Source organism: Felis catus, chromosome B4, assembly GCF_018350175.1.
Source record: "Felis catus isolate Fca126 chromosome B4, F.catus_Fca126_mat1.0, whole genome shotgun sequence".
NCBI lineage: Eukaryota > Metazoa > Chordata > Mammalia > Carnivora > Felidae > Felis > Felis catus.
In genome coordinates, this window is record NC_058374.1 from 116154781 (window position 1) to 116175329 (window position 20549).

The 20549-nt window shown below is 42.3% G+C and overlaps 1 protein-coding gene across 4 annotated transcripts in view; it reads right to left on the reverse strand.

Moving 5' to 3' along the window:
• Positions 1-20549, reverse strand: part of TMCC3 (transmembrane and coiled-coil domain family 3) — a 329016-nt gene that overhangs the window by 282456 nt on the left and 26011 nt on the right. The window contains exons 1-2 of one of the 4 annotated variants that reach the window (XM_045062164.1): positions 6710-6799; positions 3031-3130 (exon numbers count right to left, since the gene is read on the reverse strand). The exons of 1 other annotated variant lie outside the window; for it this stretch is intronic. The gene's annotated coding sequence lies outside the window, so the exon portion shown is untranslated. Of the gene's footprint in view, positions 1-3030; positions 3131-6709; positions 6800-20549 lie in introns of those variants that run through there. 2 more of the 4 variants (XM_019835348.3, XM_045062168.1) reach the window with 2 other exon arrangements.

The window sequence follows — 20549 nt, forward strand, 5'->3', positions numbered from 1 at the left end:
CACATACGAAGAACTCAATATACGTTACTGGAAAAAAAAAAAAAGAAAGAAAGAAAGAAAGAAAAACGAAAAGCTTCCCAACATCCTTTCAGCCCATCATTTTACTGAGAGAACATCACTATCTGTCAACTCACACAACCCAACAGAAGAATATTTCATTATCACAGCACACTAAGCATAAGCAGCAAGGCAGATTTGGGGAGTGGGGGTCAGGGGAAGCAGGTTCCAGGTGACAGTGACAGTCTGGGGTGGCTGCTAGATTTGGCTTCTCCAACAGCCCAGGGCCCTGCTTACCAACTTGAAATGTACCTTTGTGCAGAATCTCCCAGGGAGACTCTTGCCTCCTCCCCTTCTCTCCTCCTGTTTTCCTTTAAAGCTGATTCAACCAAGGGAAGCAAGGCCTCATTTTTCATAAGGGCATTCTCCCCACACCTTGACTTTCTTCTCTTCATTTGCATTAGGAACAGTACATCTGACCCTTTATTAAGGCAATGCTGGTGGCTCCTTTCGCAGCATGTGATTCTCTCTCCCTGATAGTCCCTCTCCCCAGCAGCTAGAAGCCTGAGTTCAAGAGTAGCATGAAGCTATGACCTGAGGCTGGCTGCTTTGGGAGGAATCAAGCAAGGGCTGCAGAGCAACTCAAAAGTCATCTGATGGACCCATTATGCTAGGAGAAAGAAGTCAGAAAAAGACCAAGTGTGTTCTCACTTACACGTAGAATCTAAAAAAAGCCAAAGTCATAGGAAAAGAGAGTAGAACGGTGACTGCCAGAGAGTGGGGAATTGGGGAGAGGTTGATCAAAGGGCACACACTTCTAGCTGTAAGATGTATAAGTTCTGGGGATCTAAGGTACAGCACAGTGACTGTGTCTAACACTAATGGATTATATGCTTGAAAGTTGCTGAGAATAGTTTTTTTTTTTAAGGTTTATTCATTTTTCTGAGACAGAAAAAGTGTGAGTGGGGGAGGCGCAGAGAGAGAGGGAGACATAGAATCCGAAGCAGGCTCCAGACTCCGAGCTGTCAGCACAGAGCCCGACACTGGGCTCAAACCCACAGGCTGCAAGATCATGACCTGAGTGGGACACTTAACTGACTGAGCCACCCAGGGGCCCCAAGTAGATTTTTTTAATGTTTATTTATTTTTGAGAGAGAGCACAAGAGGGGGAGTGGCAGAGAGAGAGAGAGAGAGAGAGAGAGAGAGAGAGAGAGAGAGAATCTGAAGCAGGCTCCAGGCTCTGAGATGTCAGCAACAGAGCCAGATGTGGGGTTCAAACTCACAAACTAGGAGATCAAGACCTGAGCCGAAGTCAGATGCTTAACCAACTGAGCCACCCAGGTGCCCCAAGAGTAGATCTTAAATGTTATCACCACACACGCAAAAAAGTAACTGTGTAAGGGGATCAAGGTGCTAACTAACCTTATTTTGGTAGTTATTTTACAATACATACACTTATCAAATCATCACACTGTGTACCTTAAATTTACATGTATATCAATATCTCAATAAAGCTGGGGAGGAAAAAATCATCCAAGACATGTGGCATCTCCCCAGCTTCTTGTCCCACCGCAGCCTACAGACCTTTTCGGTTAGACTTTTTTTTTTTTTTTAAATAAAATGCAAGGGGCGCCTGGGTGGCTCAGTCGGTTGGGCGGCCAACTTCAGCTCAGGTCATGATCTCGCGGTCCGTGAGTTCGAGCCCCGAGTCGGGCCCTGTGCTGACAGCTCAGAGCCTGGAACCTGCTTCAGATTCTGTGTCTCCCTCTCTCTGACCCTCCCCCGTTCATGCTCTGTCTCTCTCTGTCTCAAAAATAAATAAACGTTAATAAATAAAATAAAATAAAATAAAATAAAATAAAATAAAATAAAATAAAATAAAATAAAACACAAGAAACCACCTTCCCTGTCATGGCCTAAGAAATGACAACTGTTGGGAGGATTACACCTCCTCCCCAAGTGATAACATCTCTATGAGAACAGGGTCGGGGGCTCAGTCATTAAACACAGAAACTGGCCCGAGAACAGGCTGTTGAAAAAAACACGTTAAGTAAATTTCATTTTTATAGCATTGGCTGACATCTAAAAATTCCAAATTAGAAGCTATAAAATGTATGACAGGTATCTGCAGAACAAATTAACTGTGGGGTGCCTGGGTGGTTCAGTCAGCTAAGCATAGGACTCTTGATTTCGGCTCAGGTCATGATTGTACGGTTCATAATTCAAGCCCCGCATCAGGCTCCACAGACAGTGCGGAGCTTGCTTGGGCTTCTCTCCCTCCCTCCCTCTCTCTCTACCCTTCCCCCCTTCACGTGCACATGTGAGTACTCTCCTTCTCCCAAAATAAATAAATAAACTTAAAAAAAAAGAATGTATTCATTGCAAAATCAATTATGTGCCACACACCACTTGGGATTTTATGGAAATTAGCACGATCTCAAAATTGAAGAAAATGTACCATAAAGTATGCTTTGTTATTTTCATTGGTATGAATACAGACCCAATACTTAATTCTCACCTTCACTATTATAAAGTGCCTACAGTATTTTCCCATTTTAAAGTGAGGAAAATAACAGCTCCCTCACTGCATTTTTGTGAAGATTAAATGAGTTACCATCTTTATATACTCAGAACAGGGCCTGTCAGACGGTGACTACTTATGAAACGTTAGCTATTATTGTTGCTGTTGTTATCAGGCACTAGCCTGGCTAACACTATTAGACCAAGTTAAATAGAAGTTCATTTACTTAATCTGCTCAAAAAAGTATTAATAGAAGCAAGACACACATATAATCCATGGTCCTGGCAACAAAATTTGTCCTCAGAGCTTCAGATGTCTTCTAAAAGCCATGACCAGATCCTCATCACAGAATTGCCTATAAATTGCTTATTTCTTAGAATGTGATTGTACCTTGAAACAGAAACATAGATTTAGTAGACCCGAAATGTACGCCAGAGAGAAATGAATTAGCAACTTCACTAAAAGGCTCCTTTGAAAAAGGAAGAAAAAAAAAAAAAGACAGCAATTTTTACCTTCTCTTCATGCCAGATGATGTTCCTGATTCCATAAGATTTGGGGCACCTTTATCTGATGAGGGCCCATGAGTTTATGAGAGCTTCAAACGACCACGCTCTGGGTTAAAAATAATCAGTGAGAAACAAAAACTGAGAAACAAGTGAGAAACGAAAAGCAGAAGTATGCTCAAGACTGCTCCATTTGCACTCTCCCACAGTGGGTGTTTTCCTGTCTATCAGATATCGTCCTCCAGCCCAGCAGTTCCCTAATGGGTGTCCTGCAGGCCACAAAACCACAGGATGCCGGGCCACATAAGGGTTTTAGGGTCTGGTGAGCTTCTCCTCCTGGAAAGCTACAGTGCCTACGGAAACCACAGACCCCCTTTTCCAAGGAACGTTACTAGAATCCAGGTTTTGGAAATGCTGAAACAGCCTAAAATTAATCACTTCATTCCATTGAGGAATGACTGTGGGCTCATTCACCTGGCCCGGCAAAGCCAACACTCACTTAAAAGCAGATGGAGAAGAATGTTAACCCTATCCATACGCACGGCCCCTCATTCGTTGCATGATTTCACATTTTGGATCAAGTCAAAAAGAAACTATTCTCAGGATTGATCTGGGAAGGTATAAATTATAGGAATGGTTTATGAGAAGCCATTCTCATAAAAGAAGTGATTTTAGAAGATGTGTAGAATAATGGGGCTCAGTCGGTTAAGCATCCGTCTTCAGCTCAGGTCATCATCTCACGGTTCATGGGTTCAAGCCCCACATCAGGCTCTGTGCTGACAGCTCAGAGACTGGAGCCTGCTTTGGATTCTGTGTCTCCTCTCTCTGCCCCTCTCCCACTCACGCTCTGCCACTCTCTCTCAAAAGTAAATAAACATTAAAAATTATTTTTTTAAAAAGATTTGTAGATTAAGAGAAAGGAAGAAGATGTAAGAGCAAACCTGTCAACAAAATGAATTTAATTCTCCTGTTTTTTGTGGTTTTTTTGGTTTATTTATTTCAACAAAGCAGGGAAGGGGCAGGGGGGGAGGGAGGGAAAGAGAGGGAGAAAGAGAATCCCAAGCAGGCTCCACACAGTCAGCACAGAGCTCACCAAGGGGCTTGATTTCATGAACTGTGAGATCATAACCTAAGCCGAACCCAAGAGTCAAACACTTAACTGACTGAGCCATCCAGGTGCCCCTCTCCTACTGTTAATTTTTAAGTCAAAGAGAAGACTGCAGGTGCATGGCAACCTGATCAGAATATGTCCAAAGTCATCAGGAAGAAATCTACTGATGTTAGTTTAGTAGGGTGACGAACGGAGAGGAATATTCAGGATTCTTTGTCAAACTTTGTCTGGAAAAAAATTCCAGAATCCGAAATAACTGTTTATATTATAGGTTTCCCTTTTTTTTTCTAGCACCCGATACATCATAGAAAATTAGGGATTTGGGGAAACATCTTGCCACCCCTCAGGCCACAGTGGTATTCACCCAACCATAACTGCCCAAAATGGCTCCACTTCTACCCTTCCTAATGACCAAATGTACGAAGGCACAGCATCAGCAGAGGGGAAGCTGAAATTCCTGAAATAATAAGAACACAGAATGAAGCCATCTTGGGTTATGTAGTTGTTTCCCAAGATTCAAAACCACTCAGAATCTTAAGCCTGGGTCCCCTAAGTGGGGAAGGAGAGGAGCTGGGAAGGGGCTGCTTAGCTGAGGTTATAGAAAAGCCTTATTCCACAGGCTCTGCAGTTGAACAGAAAGTCACATAAAAGTGCCCATTTTGGGGGCGCCTGGGTGGCGCAGTCGGTTAAGCATCCGACTTCAGCCAGGTCACAATCTCGCGGTCCGTGAGTTCGAGCCCCGCGTCAGGCTCTGGGCTGATGGCTCAGAGCCTGGAGCCTGTTTCGATTCTGTGTCTCCCTCTCTCTCTGCCCCTCCCCCATTCATGCTCTGTCTCTCTCTGTCCCAAAAATAAATAAACGTTGAAAAAAAAAATTTTTTTTAAAAAAAAAAGGTGCCCATTTTGTTCCAGCACTGTCCAACTGAACCTTCAGTGACAATGAAAATGTTCTGTACAAACAGTGTTTAACACGGTAGCCACTAGCCACATGTGGCTATCCAGCACTTGAAATGTAACTAGTTCAACTGAGGAACTAAATTTTTTTATTTTAATTCATTTTAGCTTGAATAATCACATGTAGCCTGTGGCTTCTGTATTTGGTAGTGCAACTAGCTCATACATTTAATATTCCATCAACATGAATTCCACAAAAATGGAGACGGATGGGGACCAAGAAAGGTTCTCCGGAAGTCCTGGGAAACGGACTATTTGCCTTATCAAAGAAGTAGGGAAGAATCAAGTCTATTATCTCATGAATCTCTAAGTATACTAGATTTAAGACAAGCATCACGCCCATCTTACTAAATGGGGAAACTGAGATAGAGATTCAACTAATTGATATAAACAGCAACTGCTATTTGTGGAATCTCTACATGTATACAGGTTTTTACATGCAATCGTTTACAACCCTCTTCCAAGGCAAACATTACTGCCTCTCTTCTCTTGGTGTGGTAACTGAAGTTCACTAAGGTTAAATGCTTAGGAAAAGCCACACAGCAAGTGAAGCTGAGATTTGAACTCAGAACTATTTTTAAAGCCCAAACAAAATACAGCAAAAATCAATTCTCCCTTCCAGATTTAGTCAACAAGTATTTTTTGAGCCTGTGTTATATGCACAACAGCATGCTAAGTGCTTGGGAGGGGGGAATACAAAGATGAGGAAATAAAACCATTGATATCACTGAACCTCATAGTTGTGTGGGCTTGCTATTCTTCTCTAACAAGGGACATGAATTATTCAATTACTCACAGCTAGCTCCTCTTGTATATTACAGCAATCAACTGGTCTGGAATAAAAAATAAGCTAATATTTTTAGCACTTCAAAAACACGCAGAACTAAAAGCACATGTGACGAGAGAAAAAAACAGATAAAATAGACTTCATCAGAATTAAAAACTTTGGGGCACCAAAGGACACCAGCAACGAAATGAAAAGATAATCCAGAGAATGGGAGGAAATACCGGCCAATCACGTATCTGACAAGGGACTCGTATCCACACTGTGTTTTTTAAAAAACTCTTAAAACATAATAATAAAAAGACAAATAACCTGCACACATGTTTGGGTGTCCAGCTCTTTTTGGTCTAGGAGTAGAATACCAGATCACACAGAAACTCTATGTTTGGTATTTTGAGGAAGTGCCAAACTGTCAGCAAAGTGACTGCACCATTCAACAACCACAACAGCAAGGTATGAGGGCTCAAACTTCCGTGCAACCTCACCAACACTTGCAGTTGCCTGTCTTTTTCATCTTAGCCATTCCTGATGGTAGGAAATAATATTTCAGTATGGTTTCATACGCATTTTCCTAACAACCAGTGATGCTGAACATCACTTCTTGTGTTTACTGACCATTTACTTATCTTCTTTGGAGAAATGCCTGCTTAAATCCCATGCCCCTTTAATCATATTCATTACATAAGTCCTATTCAGTTCAGAGAAACATAATGGAGAGGAAAAACAAATTTTTTCTTCTATTTATCAATACAATTTTTTCAGGTATCTCAAAATGTGAAGTTATAAATGCCCAGATTCTCTTATAATGTGCCAGGTTGAAGGTGGGGACTGTGGGCTCACCTGAATCTAAAGCCCAGTTCTCCTGCTTCTAGGTGACCTGGAGCAAGTGACTTAATCTGAGCCTCAGTTTCTCGTTCCTGCAAAACACAATTCACACACACACCTCAGAGATGTCTAAATGAGCAGGCTATCTACCACGTGGTGAGTACTCAACAAATGCCAATGTTACTGTTTTATCAACAACATGGCATCATTACTGTTGTTATAACCCCAGTTCCCACAGGAAGCCTGAAAATGTGACTGACACATATGTTTTCCGTGTACATTTAGTGCTTCATTATTGCTCTACTCAATTTAATTCAGACTCCCAATGCCCAAACATAAACAGGGCTCACTGTCACCACCACTTGTTATCCCAGGGACTTAGACTTTGAAATAAGGCCCCCAAATATTTCACTGGATAGAACAAAGGCTGCCTTATCCCCTGGCAAAAGCAACAGGGGATATTTCCCAAGTCAACAATAGAAAAAAATTTTTTTTAATTTTTTTAAAATGTTTATTTATTTTTGAGAGAGACAGAGACAGAATGCGAGTGGTTTAGGGGCAGAGAGAGAGGGAGACACAGAAACCGGCAGGCTCCAGGCTCTGAGCTGTCAGCACAGAGCCCGATGCGGGGCTCGAACCCACCAGCTGTGAGATCATGACCTGAGCTGAAGTCGGACACCCAACCGACTGAGCCACCCAGGCGCCCCAGAAAAAAAAAAAAATTTTTTTTAATAGGTATGCTTTTGTTGTTTCTAGAAGAACTGAATGAAGAAGAAAATGTCCACATCTCCTCAGAGATGGCTGGCAAACAGGGGGAAAGAACACTAGAAAATGAAGCTGCCGGCCAGGGGGAGCTGGCAGAGGAACATGAGTACCACCAGTCTCTGTACCAGAGGATCACCAACACCCACGGAGCAAAGTAAGGGGCTGTGATATAGCTGGAAGCCAACCAAGTTCAGGAACCCCCCCCCCCTTTTTTTTTTCTTTAAGTCTACATGAAAAAGGAAGAGAAACTGCACAGGAGTGAACTCTCTCTCCTGTAGGACAAACATCCGGTTCTCCTGTCCCTTTTGCCGAGCAAGGGTGGTGGAACAGGAGCCTGGAGAAGTATCTGCGGTTCCAAGTGGACCACACCTCATTACCAACGTCAGGTAAAGTGCAGCAGTGACCTCGGGCTTGCCCAGGCCACCCCACCAGCCCAGCCACACACACTGCCCGCCGAAGAACCCAAATCTTCCAATAGCTCCTTCTAGCCACACGTCTCCAAAAACATCGGAAGAGACAGCAACACTGTGCACTAGTGAGGAGCACGTGTGCTTTGGTCTCCACACTTGTTGGTTAGGCACAAGAGCCCCAAATCTCAAAATATCAAAAGGAAGTATGTCATGGGATTTGCCTATCACAAGGACCTCTTTTAGCACCCACGAAAACCTCACAGTCTCTGTGGGGACTTCTCCTGGGCACTATCTACCTCCTGCTCAGTAAAATAGGGAGAAGTTAAACAACTTCCTCACAGGAATGTCTGCTGGGGCCAAATGTAAGTGCTCCTGAAATCTGAGTGGATAATAATGTTCTTGTCCTTCCGGGTCTGTCCCTGAATGCTGCCTCTGTTTTGCGTTTTTCTTTTTTTTTTTTTTTTTTTTTTTTTTTTAAATTTTTTTTCAACGTTTATTTATTTTTGGGACAGAGAGAGACAGAGCATGAACAGGGGAGGGGCAGAGAGAGAGGGAGACACAGAATGGGAAACAGGCTCCAGGCTCTGAGCCATCAGCCCAGAGCCTGACGCGGGGCTCGAACTCACGGACCGCGAGATCGTGACCTGGCTGAAGTCGGACGCTTAACCGACTGCGCCACCCAGGAGCCCTGTTTTGCGTTTTTCCACAATAAAGGCATAGAACTTGAGAGCTGAGAAGGCCCACAGGAGCTGAGAAAGCCGAAATAACTTACCACAGGTCACAGAGAATGGAAGGGGCCGAGACAAGACTTAACAATCAGCTTTATCCAGAAAAACTGGAAAGTACATTGTTCAGATTATAATCCACTTTCTCCATAAAGAGTATGTCCCTGACCCGGAACTTAAGTGCTCACAAGGGAAATGTCAAGGGAATTAGGAATATGGATTCTGAACCAATAACAAGGTTCAAATTCAGTTCTGTCCCTTACAAAAGTGTGTGGCTTCAAGCAAGTTCCTAAACCTTGCTTTCCTGATCCATCACAAGGGGCTAATAAAGGCACCAACCCTGTAGACTACTCTGAGAACGAATGTACCAATATAATTTCCAGAATAGTGTCTGATGTAAATACTAGATAACTCATCATCACCATCATCATCCTAAAACAGAGGGGAAATGAGAGTGAAAACATTGGAGATTACATGAGAAAAGACAGAAAGTGTGTGGTCACTAAGTAAGTAGAGCACCATTTAACTTAAAAAATGTAAACATACACCAAAAGTCATCTTAACAGTGGCTAGTGGAACAGTGAAACAAGAACAGGTTATAAAACGTTAGGTACAATACGACTCCAATGATGTTAAATAATCATATCTGCACACATACGTATTCTCCAAAAAGAAAGTGAAAACAACAAATGGCATGTTAACAACTATCTGGGCAGTGGGACATGGATGGCCCTTACTGTCTTCTCTATTTCCAAAGTCTTATGCAGCAGATGTGTATTACTTCGGAAGTCAAAATAAATGTATGTTTTAAAGATTATTTTTATCTTTTAATTTTTTTTAAAGTTAATCTGTTTTAGTAATCTGTATATCTCATGTGGGGCTTGAACTCACAACCCTGAGATCAAGAGTCGCACTTTCTACTGACTAAGCCAGCCAGGCACCAGTAAAGATTATTTTTAAAGAAGAAACTTGATAACAAGCCAGGTCTCAAATGGCTGAAGGGCTATTATAAGCAGGAGCAATGGGATAGGTGGAATCCTTACAAGCAGTGTTTGGGAGGGGAGACCAAGAGAGGGGGAGTAGGGGGAAACCTCAAACCACTATGCAAATATGGAAGGTGATGCTGGAAAGTAGCTGGTCGGGAGGGGCAGGAACGAATTTTTTTTTTTTCAACGTTTATTTATTTTTTTGGGACAGAGAGAGACAGAGCATGAACGGGGGAGGGGCAGAGAGAGAGGGAGACACAGAATCAGAAACAGGCTCCAGGCTCTGAGCCATCAGCCCAGAGCCCGACGCGGGGCTCGAACTCACGGACTGCGAGATCGTGACCTGGCTGAAGTCGGACGCTTAACCGACTGCGCCACCCAGGCGCCCCGGAACGAATTTTAATTTTTTTTTTCAACGTTTATTTATTTTTGGGACAGAGAGAGACAGAGCATGAACGGGGGAGGGGCAGAGAGAGAGGGAGACACAGAATCAGAAACAGGCTCCAGGCTCCGAGCCATCAGCCCAGAGCCTGACGCGGGGCTCGAACTCACAGACCGTGAGATCGTGACCTGGCTGAAGTCGGACACTCAACCGACTGCGCCACCCAGGCGCCCCTTTTTTTTTTTTTTTTAATTTTTTTTTTTTTCCGGAACGAATTTTAAAAAGAAAAGGAGAGTGATGACTTCCTCAGTCCCTCATTTACATGAGAGAGATTATGAAGACCTAGAAAAAAGGCCAAAAGAGAATCCTGGAGAAAGCTTATCAGCAACCCACTTGCTTTCCCTGGCTAAGACAGAACAGTCACCAAAACAAAAAGCAAAGATCAAAATGGCTGGAAAAAAAGGAACCGTGGGTCCCCACTGGGAGCAAGGCTGGGATACACCATCTGTGGTGCTTTGAGCCACTCTCCAAGTCTGAAATCATCGCCTGATCCCAGGAAAGACCAAGAATTTCCTTCTTTTCAGCATCCAGATGGAGGAAAGAGATCTGCCAACCCCAGGCTACTGACAGACACAAACCAGGGCCCAGAAGGAACTCACCGTGGGGTCTAAGAAGGCTGACTGAGGTAACTGTGGCATCTTTCTCTGGAAATCTTCCTGGCTTGTCTTCAATCCCCACTTCTAGTGTGGGTTTTCGACTTACCTCTTTTGCAGAGACTCCTTGTAGCTCATATGAAGGGGCAGAAAGATGACAGACAGTAAAGCAGAAGAGACAAAACAGAACACACAGAAGAGATGGCAGAGCAGCAAGAGGACCCTCCCAGCTTCATTTGGTTCAAGGTCCCTCTCTCCTCTGACAAGCCCCCAACGCTGTGGGAATAAGCACCCTTCCCACTGCCCCCCCCCCCCCCCCCCCGCCCAGCACGTCTGTATCTTTCCCACCAGTTGTCTTTTTTGAACAGTAACCTAGGATCATAGCATGTTAAGGTTCATCCAGGTCACCAAACCAGTTCCCCTATTTCAGAGATGAGGAAAATGAGGCAGAAAAAAGAGGACGGCGCGTCTCTGCCTATCAAAGTCAGATGAGAATACACACTAGCCCAAGGTCTGTTCAGGGTCTTGCCAAGGTGATAAATCTTTGTACTAACAGAACCAGGGCAAGGAGGGAGCTGTTGGGAACAACTGTTGCTGTTCCGGCACTCACTGCTGCCTGCGAACTGGACTGCACTCCCCACTGTTCACTGGGAAAGCCCCAATCCAATCTACAGGCGCCTCCTGGACAGATGTCAACACATAAAATAACCCAGAAGGCTAAATCAAATTCAGGCGTAATGGACAGGAGTGACTCTGCCCTTCTCATAAGGGGTAATTACAACAGAAATATCTCAATATAGGGGCACTTGGGTGGCTCAGTCAAGTTAAGCGTCTGACTCTTGGGTTTCGGCTAAGGTCATGATCTTATGGTTTTGTGGGATCGAGCCCCATGTCAGGCTCTGCATTAGAAGTGCGGAGCCTGCTTGGGATTCTCTCTCCCCTCTCTTTCTACCCTCCCCCACTTGCACTAGCTCTGTCTCTCTCAAAATAAATTAATTTAAAAAAAAAAAAGAAAGAAAGAAACATCTCAATACAAAAAAGTGACCCTGCAATAGTGGACTATTAGGACCTATGGTGACCTATGGGTGATAATTTATGGATATTTGCATAGTCTAAAAGAATCTTCCCCAAAATATTAATAAATATGAATAAAAATACCAATTACTGTGGTGGTTTTAAGATATGCCCACATATCCTTTGATACTCTTCCCTCCAGGAGGTGGAGCTTAAATTCCCTCCCTCCCCTTGAGTGTGGGCTAGACTCAGTGATTTTTTTTTTTTTTAATGCGAGAGAAAGAGAGAGAGAGAAAGAAAAGGTGCATACACAAGCAAGGGAAAGGAGTTGAGGAGGGAAGGAGAGAGAAAGAGAGGGAGAGAGGGAGGGAGGATGGATGGATCTTAAGCAGGAGCCCGATGCAGGGCTCAACTCAAGGACCCTGGGATCAAGACCTGAGCCGAAATCAAGAGTCGGACACTCAACCCGCTGAGCCGCCCAGGCACCCTCAGTGATTCTCTTCTAGTGCATAGATCACAGAAAGGAAAAACTAGTAAGTTTACAGTAGTGAAACCTGGCAGATCCCATAACCAAGGGATCAAAGTTAATATCATCAGTGGTTAAGTCATGCTGACATCATGTACTCCCTGATATGACATGATGACAAGGGCATATCACCCCTACTATACTCTTCCCAAAAATCCATAACCTGTTTCATCACAGACTAGTGAGACCCAAATCAACAGACATTCTACAAAGCACATAACCACTACTCTTCAAAAGTGTCAAGGTCACATAATGCAAGATAAAACTGTCGTAAGTTGGAGGAGTATAAGAAGGATGATAACTAAGTGCAACATGAACTAGATCCCACAACAGAATATTAGTAGAAAACCAGGGAAAACTGAATAAAGTCTGTAGTTAATAACTAAAGTTAACAATTATACCGATATGAATTTCTTACTTTTGAAAAATGTGCCGTGGTTATGTAAAATGTTAATATTAGGGGAAGGCAAGTGAAAGATATACAAAGAATTCTCTAAATTGTATTTCCAACTTTTCTGTCAGATTCTATTACTTCAAAATAAAAAGTTTTAAAATGAAACAAAACAAAAGTGATGCTCCAGGAAGATGCATCATGCTTACACTAAGGCTTCTTCAGGTCCCCACAAAACCCCTAAGTGTGCCCATCGCCCCCAGTTTGAGAAGCATCACAGGATCTTTTGGTTATCAACCACTTACTAATGCTACTGCCATGACAAGTGCACATCAAGAAGGAATGGCATGTATGATCCTAATTACTCAGTTGTCTTAAGTAAAGACCTCTTCTTCCAAATTCCATTTATATGAGGAGCAAGAGGGAAACAGAGTGATAAGGCTCTGAATATGGGGAGATTCCAGTCTGCTGTTTCTGGCCCATCACTCCACACTTTGCTTAAGACCTACACAGGAATACACCCAAAGGACAAATTCGGAGTGTGCATCAATATTAATTCATTTAGAGAGAAAACTTTGCTTTCCCCCGTCTCTTTCTAAAAACAGCTTGATTTAAATGCCTACTTCTACCTCAAAAGATAAGCTGTCACTAGACTCTCAACCATCCGTGAGTGACAAGATAAAATCTATCCAATAACCTTCAAGGAAAACATTTAAAAGTTCTCATCACCTAAATGTTTGCATTTACTTCATAGTTCTATTTCTGTGATTTGGAGGTAGAGTTTTTTTGTTTTGTTTTGTTTTCCTTCATTTTTTAAGATGCAGCAACAGATTGCTTTGCAAAAGTGGCTCCAAATGGTGCACCTCTCTTATATTCACGTCCTTTATTCAACATGATTGTATGGCCTCTTCCGTCAAGGGCACAGGGGTGGAGAGTGTTACTTCCCTACCCCTTGGAACTGGCTGGCCTTGTAACTTGCTCTGACGAACACAATAAGGCAGAATTGACAGTGTGCCAAATCTGAACCAAGGCCCAAGGGGATTTGTTCACTTCTGCTCACTGCATTGGAACCCTGCTCTACAGCCATGAAACCAATCCAGGGCTGGCCTGCTATAGGACAAGAAAATCAGAGGCTTAAAGATGAGGCCCCCCCACCTAGCCCCCAGCCAACCCAGCAGCTGACTCAGATACATGAACAACCTCAGCCAAGAACAGCCCACCCCAGCCCAGCCCAAAGTGTTGATCTGTCAGATCACGAGCTAAGCAAATAAATCACTAAACTTGAGGGGTAGTTTGTTACACAGAAAAAGTGCCTCGGTGGCTCGGTCGGTTAAGCGTCTGACTCTTGATTTTGGCTCAGGTCATGATCTCACAGTTGGTGGGTTCAAGCCCCGCATCAGGCTCTGAGCTGACAGTGCAGAGCCTGCTTGGGATTCTCTTTCTCCCTCTCTTTCCCTCTGTCTCTCTCTCTCTGCCCCTCCCCTGCAAATGAGCACTCTCTCGCTTGCTCTCTCTCACTCTCTCTCTCACTCTCTCTCTCTCTCACACACACACACAATTAAAAAAAACTATTAAAAAAATCTGATTCAATGCAAACGTGTGACTTCAATGCTATTAATTTTTCTGATCTTAAAAGTACTGCACACTTATTGTACAAAGCTCAGCCAATACAGAAAAGGAGAAAATTACCCATAATTTACCACTAGAAGAAAACCAGTACTCTGGTGTATTTCTTCCCAATCTTCAGCATGTATGAGTAAATGAAAATGGGACCAGTTTAGTTCTAATTCTATATCTTGCTTACCCCTTGCAAACATTCTATAGTTTTTTTTAATGCTGTGAAAACATGATTTTTGATGATTTCACATTATCATGAATGTATAATAATTTAAATTTGTACCATATATTTTTGTAGTTTTTATATTACTAATGAAGGTATTTTTTTGTTACTGTAAATATATTGCTCATTTGAGTACAGAAAGCTTTACCCACTTCTACAGTTGTTTATTTTTTATTTTTTTATTTTTTAAGTAAACTCTATCCCCAACGTGGGGCTTGAACTCATGACCTTGAGATCAAGAATCATATGCTCTACTCACTGAGCCAGTCAGGCATCCTTACGATTATTTCTTTAGAATAAACTTCTAAAACTTCTAAAATTCTTGAGTCAAGGAGTATGGACCACTGGTCACCTACTCAAAGCCAGTCCCATCATAGTCATGGGCGCGCATGCGCGCGCGTACACACACACACACACACACACACACACACACACACACACACACACACCCTCTCGTTGGCAGAGACCCATTTTGCTCAGCTGTTCACCATATGCTCTACCTGTGCTCAGGGTGGGGCCTCTCTCCAGCAAAGAGACTCTTGATTAGTCTAACCTGCAGGCCAAATCCAGCCCACCACTGGTTTTTGAATGGAATATTTTGTACCGTGAGACACAAGGAAAAGTTTTTGGGGAAGCTTTGAGAAAGGTTTTCCTTATAAAAGATACCTGTGCAGGAAAGGATGGTCCCTATTCCCAACTTTAAATATTCATGTGTGAGCATATGTTACGTGAAACTAATGCAGCCATCTTGTGACCACCAGCAGCCAAGCCTGTAGAGAAGAGCCAATACACTGAGGATGGCAGAGCAGGAAAAGGAAAGAACCTGTGTCCTTTGTGGTGGTGTTAAGCCTCGGAACTCTCCGGAAGCACCCTACACCTCTGGACAGCAAGATAATAAACCTAAGCCTCCTGAATAGACATTTCTCTAAAGAAGACATACAGACGACAGACACATGAAAAGATGTTCATCATCATTCATCATCAAAGAAATGCAAATCTGGGGTGCCTGGGTGGCGCAGTCGGTTAAGCGTCCGACTTCAGCCAGGTCACGATCTCGTGGTCCGTGAGTTCGAGCCCCGCGTCAGGCTCTGGGCTGATGGCTCAGAGCCTGGAGCCTGTTTCCGATTCTGTGTCTCCCTCTCTCTCTGCCCCTCCCCCGTTCATGCTCTGTCTCTCTCTGTCCCAAAAATAAAAACGTTGAAAAAAAAATTAAAAAAAAAAAAAAAAAAAGAAATGCAAATCAAAACCACAATGAGCTATCACCTCAGGCTGGTCAGAATGGCTAAAATCACAAACACAAAAAAACTAGTGCTGGGCAAGGACGAGGAGAAAAAGGAATCCTTGTGCAATGTTGGTGAGAATGCATTTGGTGCAGCCAAAGTGGAAAAACACTATGGAAGTTCCTCAAAAAATTAAAAATGGAACTACCCTATGATCCAGTAATTCTACTACTGGATATTTACCCAAAGAATAGAAAAACACTAATTCTAAAGGATATATGTGTAATAGGCCAACTTATAAGATACCAGAAAGCTTTTTGTATATAAGTTCGGCTTAAACTCACCTTTCATGAATAGTTGAGATGAAAGGCTTATGTAGTTCCCTATTAGGGTTACCGGAAATTACTAACTGCCCTATCTCGCTTCTGTGACCTTGCCTGCTTCTAAATAGATAATTTAGGATGCAAAACGCCCCCCCACCCCTTCTACCAAAATCTGGCCTAGGCAAGACCAACATGTAAAAAGTCAAGTAGTCGAGGCCCTACGGAATCTCAGGTGTCTGTCTATGATTGGTCATTTTAAACCCTCTTAGGACAAAGACCTTTAAATTGATAGGTTCCCACCAAAACTAACGTCTGTGTGTCACAATATAATTGGCTACCATGAAATGCTGTAAATTGTAATTGGTTAACCAAATAATGACATATTCTGACTTGCTAAAATCCATATATGCTCACTGCTGCCTTTGTTCGGAGCCATTCTCTGCACTTTTCTCCATAAGATCAGGAGATCAGGTTTGGCCCGGCCGTGAGTAAAATCTTGCCTTGCTTCTATTCGGCGTCTGGTGGTTTTCTCGGCAGCACCCTGTTTCAATATGCACCACTATGTTTACTGCAGCACTACTTACGATGGTCAAATTGTGGAAGCAGCCCAAGTCTCCACTGATAGATGAACGGATAAAGAAGACACGGTTTACACACACGTGCATAGATACGTACACAAGATAATAATATTCAGCCATAAAAAAGAATGAAATCTTGTCATCTGCAACAACATGGATGGAGCAATAGAGTATAATGCTAAACGAAATAAGCCAGTCAGAGAAAGACAAATCCCCTAAGATTTCACTCCTATGTGGAATTTAAGAAACAAAACAAATGAGCAGGGGCGCCCAGGTGGCTCAGTCAGCTGAGTGTTCTGACTTCAGCTCAGATCACGATCTCATAATTGATGAGTTCGAGCCCCACATCAAGCCCATTGCTGTCAGCGTAGAGCCTGCTTCGGATCCTGTGTCCCCCTCTCTCTCTGCCCCTCCCCTGTTCATGCTCTCTCAAAAATAAATAAGCATTACAAAAAAAGGGGGGGGGGAGAGAAGGACACCAAAAAACAAACTCTTTAACACTTATCTTGATGAGCACTGAGTAATATATGGAACTGCTGAGTCACTATATTGTACACCTGGAAGTAATATAACACTGTATGTTAACTACACTAGAATTAAAATAAAATAAATAAACCTAAGCCTCTTCTTGTTTATACCATGGTTAGCCAGGTTTTCCATTACTTGAGGCCAAAACAATAGAGACTCTTTAAAGGCTATCAATTCACACATTACCAAATTGAAAGACTGTAGGACTGAACCTCTTTTTCAGCACTCTATCGGTTTTATATAAAATCGATGAGTTAACTGGAGAAAAAGAACAAATGTAAAATATTCACTATTCTAATATCCAGAAACATGATGTAGTTTTCATTTGTTCAAATTAAAAACTACCTGCTAGTAAATTCCTTTTACAATGTGTTGTAAGAGTTTTTCTATAGGTCTTATGCTTTCTGTTGCTTTTAAGAATGGAAGCATCTTTCCCATTATAGCTAACAGATTATTGCTAGTATACAACTATTGTTCCTCATGTATATACCCACAAGTTGAGCTCCCATAAATTCTAGGAGTGTTACCAGACTTGTTTTTTTTTTCTTCCAAGTTTTTATTTAAATTCCGGTTAACATATAGTGTAATATTAGTTTCACGAGTAGGATTTAGTGATTCAACACTTACATACAATACCCAGCCCTCATCACAAGTGCCCTCTTTAATAGCCATCACCCATTTATCCCATCCCCCTGCCCACTTCCCTTCCAACAACCCTCAGTTTGTTCTCTGTAGTTAAAAGCCTGCTTTATAGTTTGCCTCTTTTTTTTTATCCCTCCTAAGTTCATCTGTTTTGTTTCTTAAATTCCACATATGAATTAAATCATATGGTATTTGTTCTTCTGACTTACTTCACTTAGCATAATACTCTCTAGCTCCATCCACATCATTGCAAATAGCAAGATTTCATTCTTTTTCATGGCTGAATAATATTCCACTGTATACACAACTGTGTGTATGTATATATACGTATCACTTTTGGATATTCACAAACGGATATTTCTTTATCCATTTGTCAGTCAATGGACATTGCTCTTTATATAATTTGGCTACTGTTGATAATATTGCTATAAACATCGGGGCACACATATCCCTTCCAATCAGTATTTTCGTATCCTTTGGGCCAATACCTAGTAATCATACTTATTTTTTACTGGTATGTAATTACGTCATTTTAAAAACCTGTTTTTCTTCCTATAACCAGCTACACTTTAAATACATGTTTCATGCATGTTTCAGGCTTTATTGTGTTGGCAAGCAATGCCAGAACAATAATGAGTATTATCTTAAGGGTTTTTTTAATGGAAATCTCTAGTGTTTCCTACTAAGTATGATGTTAGAGGCTGGTTTAAAATATATGTACATGCTGTGGATACACATACACACTTTTTTTTTTGTTTACAATACACTTTAATCATCATGCTAAAGAAATATTCTACTTTTCTAAGAATTTTATTTTTTAAATTAAAAAATTTTTTAACGTTTATTTATTTTTGAGACAGAGAGAGACACAGCATGAACGGGGGAGGGTCAGAGAGAGCGGGAGACACAGAATCCGAAACAGGCTCCAGGCTCTGAGCTGTCAGCACAGAGCCCGACGCGGGGCTCGAACTCACAGACCACGAGATCATGACCCGAGCCAAAGTCGGATGCTTAACCGACTGAGCCACCCAGGCACCCCAAGAATTTTATTTTTTAAATTAAGAGTGGGTATACTAAAGTTTATCTCACTGGGACAACTGACTATAGGGTCTACTTATAGACTTCCTAAAAAACATGATTATATTCCTGGAAAAAAATGTTATCCCAACACCCTGAAAGATTCCATTAGAGTCTCTTTTTAAAATTTTTTTCAAATGCTTCATCAGGTTTTTAAAATCACATGACTAGGGTAGCTCTTCTACTACAGTGTGATAGCAATTACATACATGGGAATTACCTGATTATTTGGAAATTTAAGTAAGTTCTTTAGTAAAATTCCAATACCAACTCATTATCTCAGGGTAAGAGGGGGGAAATTCCAACAGATTAAGTTAAACAGTTTATAGAGAAGGGAAGCAGGGCCGTCTTTGAAATACTCGCATTACAACGCACTAACATTTCTACAGCACAGGCTAGATATAGCCCTGCCTAAGGGATCACTTACCCTTTGTATTCCTGCATCAACTCTACAATACTTTCCTGAGGCTGGGACTACTTAGCCCTGACTTCGTTGTTTTGCTTTGTTCTACTTTGTTCCAGAAACACTTCTCCATCTTTTCAAACAGTGTTACATAGGAAGGGAAAGAAAACCTTGGTTTTTCCATTTCTAAACACAAAGCCAACCACTTGTCTGTTCCCCCCCATACCCATATGCATATATTTGCACAATAATGCTGCACAGAAAGCAAGGTAAAGATGTCCCTGGCATACAACAGTAGGTGCTTACAGCTCTTACTGTTAGGTGTGGTGGTCAGTTACATGGCTCTGCTGATCTTGGCTAGGATCACTTACCCTACTATAATTATCACCCTGGAGTCAGCTGGTTGTTTTGATGTAGGGGACCCAAGGAAGCCGCTGGGTCTTATGGTCAGGGTAAGGAGCAAGGATTGCTAAGGGAGCCATTTAAACATGTCTCAGGTGAGAGGGAAGGGAAAAGGGAGAAGAGAGACTTCATGGCCAACTACAGAGATATGGCTGGGTATGACTCAGGGGAGAGTGACGGTTCGGAAACCTTGTTCCACATCTCTGCCTTTTAGTGAGTCAGGAATATAGCAAAATAGAGGCTGAGACTATACACAATAACACCCATTAGAGCCTTCTCTATGTCAACAGTATATGTGAGGTTGGGCTAAGTCTGAGTTAAAGGTTTTACCATCACCAGGTGCCTCCCCTTGGGCAGGCTCTATACCTCTTAAGACACTGATAAAAATAAAATAAAAATAAAAATCCAAGGGGTTGGACAAGTCTCAATGAACCTTCTAGCACCAATACTCCATGGCTATGGAAATTATTTTATTACCAAGCTAAACTTTGCATCATTCTTCAGGTCACCTTATAGTATGGCTGCTTACAATTTAAAAAAATTTTGTGATGTTTATTTATTTTTAAGAAAGAAAGAGTGAAAGCAGGGGTGGGGCAGAGAGAGAGGGAGATACAGAATCCGAAGCAGGCTCCAGGCTCCAAACTGTCAGCATAGAGCCCGGCGTGGGGCTCGAACTCACAGACTGTGAGATCATGACCTGAGCTGAAGTCAACGCTTTAGCAACTGAGCCACCCAGGTGCCCTTGCTCACAATTTTAAAAATCAGAAGGAACAATATCAACAGCAGAACCTTAAACCCAACTTCTAGAGATGGGTATTCCAGGCTGCACGCTGACAGCCCTGGAACCTGCTTGGGACGGTCTCTCTCTCTCTCTCTCTCTCTCTCTCTCTCTCTCTCTCTCTCTCTCTCTCACCCTTCCCTGCTCCCGCACTCATGCGCATGCTCTCTCTCTCAAAAAAAAATAAATAAACATTAAAAAAAATAAAGCAC